Source organism: Lathyrus oleraceus, chromosome 1 (genome assembly GCF_024323335.1).
Source record: "Lathyrus oleraceus cultivar Zhongwan6 chromosome 1, CAAS_Psat_ZW6_1.0, whole genome shotgun sequence".
NCBI classification, from domain to species: domain Eukaryota; kingdom Viridiplantae; phylum Streptophyta; class Magnoliopsida; order Fabales; family Fabaceae; genus Lathyrus; species Lathyrus oleraceus.
This window is the reverse complement of record NC_066579.1, coordinates 169,292,113-169,299,343: the sequence shown is the minus strand read 5'-3', so window position 1 is coordinate 169,299,343 and position 7,231 is coordinate 169,292,113. Positions and strand designations below refer to the sequence as shown.

General features: G+C 37.5%; 1 pseudogene; it reads left to right on the top strand.

Moving 5' to 3' along the window:
* Nucleotides 1–2,074: 2,074 nt before the first annotated feature.
* Nucleotides 2,075–2,174, top strand: LOC127116704 (uncharacterized; annotated as a pseudogene).
* Nucleotides 2,175–7,231: the final 5,057 nt, after the last annotated feature.

The window sequence follows — 7,231 nt, the reverse complement described above, 5'->3', positions numbered from 1 at the left end:
GCACATTTTACTTCCAGTAACCACTCTTTGTGCTATAGATTCGCCTTTTTCATTATTAACAATTGTGATGCCTCCCTTCTTCAATACGACATGTACTGGGCTGACCCATTGACTATCGGATATTGGGTAGATAATACTCGCTTCTAACAACTTTTTCACTTCTTTCTTTACTACATCACTTAGAATGGGATTTATCCTGCTTTGATTTTCTCTAAAGTTCTTACTGTCTTCCTCTAGCATTATGCGATGCATGCATATGGAAGGGCTTATTCCTTTTAGATCTGAGATATTATAGCCTAAAGTAGTTGGATATTTTCTTAAAACGTGTAGAAGTTTTTCGGTCTCTATCTTCCCTAAGTCTGCATTGACTATTATAGGTCACTCGAGTTCAGTGTCTAGGAATTCGTATCTTAGATTTTTGGGTAGCGTCTTAAGTTCTAGGGCTGGTTTCTTTAAGAATTGCGTCAAAATGAATTCGAATTTTTCCTCACCAACTTCAAAGGTTAGCTTGCCTTTCTTAACATCTATAATAGCTCCGACAATATCTAGGAATGGTCTTCCTAATATGATAGGGATGTTGGAATTCTCTTTTATATCCATGATTATGAAATAAGTAGGAATATATAATTGTTCTATGCGTACCGAAACATTTTCTAACATGCCTACGAGAAATTTAACAGAACGATCTACAAGTTATACGGACATTCTAGTAGGTGTTAGTTCTCCCATTTTAAGCCTTTCGCATATGGACAAGGGCATTAAGCTAATACTGGATCCTAAGTCGCATAGTGCTTTGTCTATGACAAACTTTCCGATTACACGGGGTATAGAGAAACTCCCTGGGTCTTTCAGCTTAAGAGGCATATTATTTTGTATTATGGCGCTACACTCAGCAGTAAGTGTAACGGTTTCGTTATCCTCTATCTTCTTATTGTTAGATAAGATTTCCTTGAGAAACTTAGCATATGAGGGCATTTGAGTGATGGCTTCTGTAAAGGGTATCGTGATATTCAATTATTTTAGAAGCTCTACAATTTTTTTAAATTGCCCTACACTTTTAAATTTAACAAGTCTTTGAGGATAAGGCATAGGAGGTTTATACGGCGGTGGAGGCACATAAGGTTCTTCTTTCTTTACGGCCCCTTCGCTTTTATCTTCCTCTTGTTCGTCTTCCTTCTCAGTTACTTTACCAGGGTCTTGGTGCATGGCTGGGTTTTGAATTCTAGGATCGGTTCGTCCGTCTAGTTCTGTGCCACTTCGTAGTATAATAGCATTTGCATGACCTTTCGTGTTTGGTTGCGGTTGTCTAGGAAATGTGCCTGCAGGGGCGGCAGTAGGTGCTTGTTATTGAGCCACTTGCGAAATTTGTGTTTCCAACATTTTGTTATGGGTGGCTAAAGCGTCTACCTTGTTTGCTAACTGCTTGATTTGCTCACTAATGTGTATGTTTTGATTTAGGAAATCCTTATTTGTTTGGGCTTGGGTAGCTATGAAGTTTTCCATCATTATTTCTAGGTTTGACTTCCTAGGAGCATTTTAAGTATTTATGGCATCTTTATGATATCCTGGTGGCACAGCAGGTGCTTGGTTAGGTGCATACAAATAATTGTTTTTGTACGAAAAGTTAGGATGGTTCTTCCAACCTGGGTTATAGGTGTTTGAGTAAGGGTTTCCTTGAGCATAGTTTACCTGGTATGTGGAGACTCCTGTCAGAAGTTGACATACAGGGGCAGCATGCCCAGAAACTCCGCATGTCTCGCAATTTAGTGCTACGGTAGCCATGGTGGCTGCAGGTGTTATGGTCAAGTTGTATATCTTTTGAGTAAGAGCGTCTAACTTAGCACTGACATGGTCAAGAATACTTAATTCGTGCATACCGCCTTTCATTGGAGGTTTTTCTACGGATGCTCTTTCGCTTCCCCACTGGTAATGATTCTGGGCCATACTTTGGATAAGTTGATAGGCCTTATTGTAGGGTTTATCCATCAGTGTGCCACCTGCGGCGGCGTCTATTGTCAATCTTGTGTTATACAAGAGACCATTGTAAAAGATATGGATGATCAACCACTCTTCTAGACCGTGATGTGGATAAAGCCTCATCATGTCTTTGTATCTCTCCCAAGCTTCAAAAAGTGATTCGTTATCTTTTTGTTTAAACCTGTTTATCTGGGCTCTTAACATTGTCGTCTTACTAGGTGGGAAATATCGTGCTAAGAAAACTTTCTTCAACTCATTCCACGTAGTGACAGAGTTGGATGGTAGAGACTGGAGCCAAGCTCTTGCTCCATCTCTTAATGAGAAAGGAAAAAGACGTAGTCTTATAGCTTCGGGGCTGACACCATTTGATTTCACTGTGTCTGCATATTGCAAAAACACTGACAAATGTAGGTTCGAGTCCTCTGTGGGACTACCTGAAAATTGGTTTTGTTGTACGGCTGATAACAACGAAGGTATTAGCTCGAAATTATTGGCCTCGATGGAAGGGGCAGTGATGCTGTTATGTGGTTCATTTTGCGAAGGGATTGCAGAGTACTTAAGAAGACAGTTTTGCGGTCCTTCGGCCATCTCTGTTTGTATATCTGGTTCAGGAATAGGGATATTAGGATCGGGAAGATTTAGCTTGATACGATGTTCTCGTATCAGGTCTCGTATCTGGCGTTCTAATCTTAGATAACGCTCGGGTTCGTCGAATGGTAGCTTTAATTTCTCGCCTTGAGAGAGAGTACTTGGCATACACTCGACAAATTATAAAGGGAAATAGAATTGTTTACCTTAGTCTATACTGGGCAACACTGGAGTTACGATATCGACTAAATTAGTTCCCGACAACGGCGCCAAAAACTTGATCGCGACTTAGTAAGTCTATGGGAATCGTGACTACAAGTGCACACTCGTATCGCGTAGTTTTAAAGATTATTGAACCCAAAAGTACTAATAATCGAACGTATCATTATCTAATGTTACTATTTAAATCTAAGGCTGAGGAACATTCTAAGATTGGAGGGATAAAGAGAAATAACTATAACGTGGACAGAAAATTAATAGAGATGTTTAATAAAGGGATATCAGTATGTAACCCATCAAACTTCGAGGATTAGATAGATAGTTAGTGTAATCTTATTGATCAAAATATTCTTTAGTAGAAATTTACAAATAAGACTTTGTCTCACACTCTCGTTTTTATTGACTCTGACCATACTCTTAAACTAGAATGCTTGGCTCTCACGGTCTCATTATGAATTTAAAAGTAACTTTTGAATATGAATAAAGTCTAATTAATCCTAAAGAACTCTCGTTGTGTTTACAATTAATGCCTAGTTTCAGCTATCCGGTTAAAGTCTCACACTCACGTTTTTATTGACCGTAACCTTTGTTTGCTTTTACTCTCGTACCGAAAAACAATTTTGAATAAAACAAGAAACTAAAACCGGAAAATAATATTTTATAAAATCCAACACCAATTATTTACGAATCCTGTCGTTTCGATGGTCTTTACATACTGATACCTAGAGGTTTAGCAGGACATGGATCCGGTAACAGACATGGTATTGAGATAATTAAGCATACAATAAGGCATAAGTAATTAAAATGGCAATTAAAATAAAACCTGGAAAATAAATCGAGAACTTGGAATGAATCCTGATTCTTCAAATTAAACAATGCTGGAAAGCTTTGGCAATCGAGTACACTGTTACAATCAAATTCAGATGCTTAAACAATAAATTGCAATAGTCCCCGATGTGGAGAATCTATTGCTTTTACAAAGTAAGAATCTGCCTAAGAAAATCTAACCAAAAGAATCTGACTGAAAAATGCCCACTTGGTGAGAAAACGGACCCTCCTTTATATACTTCCACTCTCCCTAATTGTAGCATTCGTTCGTTGAAAAAGTAAGTGGAAGTCATGGCTAAAAGTGTGGAGGTTGTGGCTAAGAAGGTGGAGAGAAATAACGGAGATCGGGTTGATGGCGGCTTCCATAACCCTAATATGGTCTCCGTGGCAAGCACCACCTTTTGTGGGATAGGCGCCACCACTCCTTTTAGGTCATGTGGCGGGCGCCACACATCCAAGTGGTGAGCGTCACATGTCGATTTGGTGTGGTGAGCGCCATGCTTTCTATTTTTCTCCATTTTCTTCTCTTTTTCTTTCCTTTTTGCTATTTTCCACTTTGCTTGCCTATGCATATCTTATTCAATAAATACCTGAAATAGACGTAAAATACTGTGTAATAATAAGTGTTAATCAAGTAAAAAGTAATGCATATGAAGCCAAATATACGATACGTTTTCGCGTTATCATTTATCCTTTTTTCAGCTGGTTGTTTTTTCTGTTATCTACCCAGTAACTGGTAGTTAACAAAAAATTCTCATTTATTTTTTCCCAGGCAGTTTATCCTTGATATGTTACCCAGTAATTGGTAACAGATATTCTCCTTTTGGTCTTTTACCCAGTAACTGGTAGTTGTAAATCCTCCATTTTAATCTTCTACCCAGTAACTGGTACTTGTAAATCCGGCTTTTTGGTATTCTACCCAGCAACTGGTAGTTGTAAATCCTATTCTTTGGTCTTCTACCCAGTAACTGGTAGTTGTAAATCCTATTTTTTTGGTCTTCTACCCAGTAATTGGTAGTTTTGAATCCTACTTTTTAATTTCCCCGGTAGGCTATCCTTACCCAATAAACGGTAATGGATATTCCTCCCTTTTGAGTATATTGCTCAGTAACTGGTAATATAACTTTTTCCTTTGGTTGATTATCTTTGTTAAGCTGCCCAGTAACTGGTAGTTGGTAACTCTTCCTCCTTTTCCTCAACGAGTCATCCTTGATATGTTGCCCAGTAACTGGTAACGAATGTCCCTCTGCCCGAGTATATTATTTTCCTTTTTAAGCTACCCAGTAACATGTAGTAGATAATATATCTCTTTTCTCATGTGTTGAAGTTTTTTTCCCTGTCGAGTCCAGATTCGTATTTCCTTTGGAAATCGAACTTCCTTTCTCTAGTGGATAGTTTCCTGCTGTGTTAGTGGTATCCCGATACATGCAGATTTTTTCCATTGATTTATTTTCATGGAAATCCCCTTGTGTCTCCAGCAGTTTTTAAGTCGTAGCCTATCCTACGCATATCTTATTATCCCCATAGTATATGCCCCCTCAGGGTGTTTTCCTTATGGAATGCATTGTGCTCCTGTGGACTTTCAGTCTCTTCCGGATTCTTTTCCTTTGTGGCAATATGTCCCCCGAAGATTATATTTTGCATTCATATCATATGTATCATAAGGTCTCTTAGGGACCACAATTTGTTTCTTGTTGTTATTATTTAAGTCCATTCTACCACGTTGATATGAAGATTTTAACCTTCACATCCCTAGATAGAATGACCTTAAATAGGGGCAGCTGTAATACCCAAATTTTGACGCATAAGATCCCTCATGCCATCTCATAGCCTTTCATTGGCATTGGGATCACACCTTGGTAATCTCCTCACCTATCAATCATTGGGTTTGCATTGGGAGAGATCACCAAGCATATTTGATTGTATCATACTTTATTTTCTTGGTTTACTAACCAAAATACAAAAGTATATCTAGTATAACTTTATTTCTTTTGTAGGAAGTGTGTGTGACCATATGTGCCTCACCAAGCCCACAACTAGGGTTTGAGACCCTAAATGCAAGAGATCAAGCAAGAAAATGTCCATATTGGTTCTAAGCATCATATATGGATCCCCATGTTCTTTATTTGTCATTTTGATCAAGAGTTCATCAAGAGTTTGAAGCTTATTTGTCAAGGAAGCCATAATTCATCTTGGTATCTTGTGTGCCTTCCTCAACAAGTTTCTTCAACAATTGGTAAAATATATCAAGGTATACTTCATTTTATATCATTATAAGCATATATGATCCTCCATGAGCCCCTAAGAGCAAATGAACTTCAAGTGTGCAAGTTGGTTCAAGGAAGTTGACCAGAAAAGTCAACTAGTCAAATCTAGGGTTTCCTAGACCCTGTCTCCTACAATTTTTGTCATATGAAAATGATTCCAAGAGAAAAGTTACTATGTATGACATTACAAACATCTTTCATTTCGTCCTCAAGAGCTAATGTTTCTTTTAAAGTCATTTTTTATGGTGAAAGATTATAGGTTACTTTGTCAGTGCCCTAGATAGAAGGTCAATTTCCAAGAACCATAACATCCTCATTTTTTATTATATGAAGATGATCCAAGTTTCATGATTAATTTCAAGATGTATTATTCAACTTTTCTTCGTTGAGAAACATCAAATTTTACTTGCAAAGATATGTACCATGAGGAAGCATTATAGGTCCATTTTGGTCCTCATCATTGAACAAGCAAATTTCCTCAAGTTCTAAAATCCATAACTCCATCATCCAACTCCAAATGGTATCAAATTTGTGATAAGATTGAATATAATAATTTAAAGAGATACAACTTTTTAGAAGGAACCAAAGTCATTTGATGCTCACATCAAAAGTTATTCAAGGTGGAAAGAGGCTTCATTTGACTTATAACTTAGAAAACTTTCTAAGTATGTTTGATACGTCCATATTAAAGGCCAGAATTCTCCATTTTCCAAGCTTCAAATTGAAAAACTCACAACATAAAAGTTTCTGCTTATGATGATAGCTTTCCAAAGACTCCAAGATCACACCGTTTGGATAAGGATTGAAAGACTTACGCATGAGTTCTTTCCATGGCTTGTTTTAGCAAGTTTCAAACTGCAAACATTGTACAACTTTGCATGGCTTTATGTGATGACTTCAACAACCTTTTCACCCGAATTAGAGTGGATTTCAATCATCAATTGGGCCTGAACATGTACCCATGCACCCATGCACCATGAATTGCTCATTTTTATCCAAAATTGGAAAGGTCTAAAAATCATGTCCTTGGCCTATAAATCAAAGTGCATTGGCTCGGAATCAAAGGAGAACCTTGACCCAACTTTGCTAGCCAATTCCATAACCTCATAATAGAGAATTCCTTGAATATTTATCTTGAAATCTAGTTTTTATTCAACTCAAGATTATGAACAAAAACTCCAAGGATTCAATCCCTTTTTCACTCCATTGAACTTTTGCAAGCAAGAGGAAGAGAAATCATTGAGGATTGCATCAAGATCAAAGCTCAAAATCTTCTCATAGAAGGTGATTCTCTCATAACTTCATATCTTTGAGTCTCCCTCAATACTCTAGATCTAAACTCAATTTTGTGA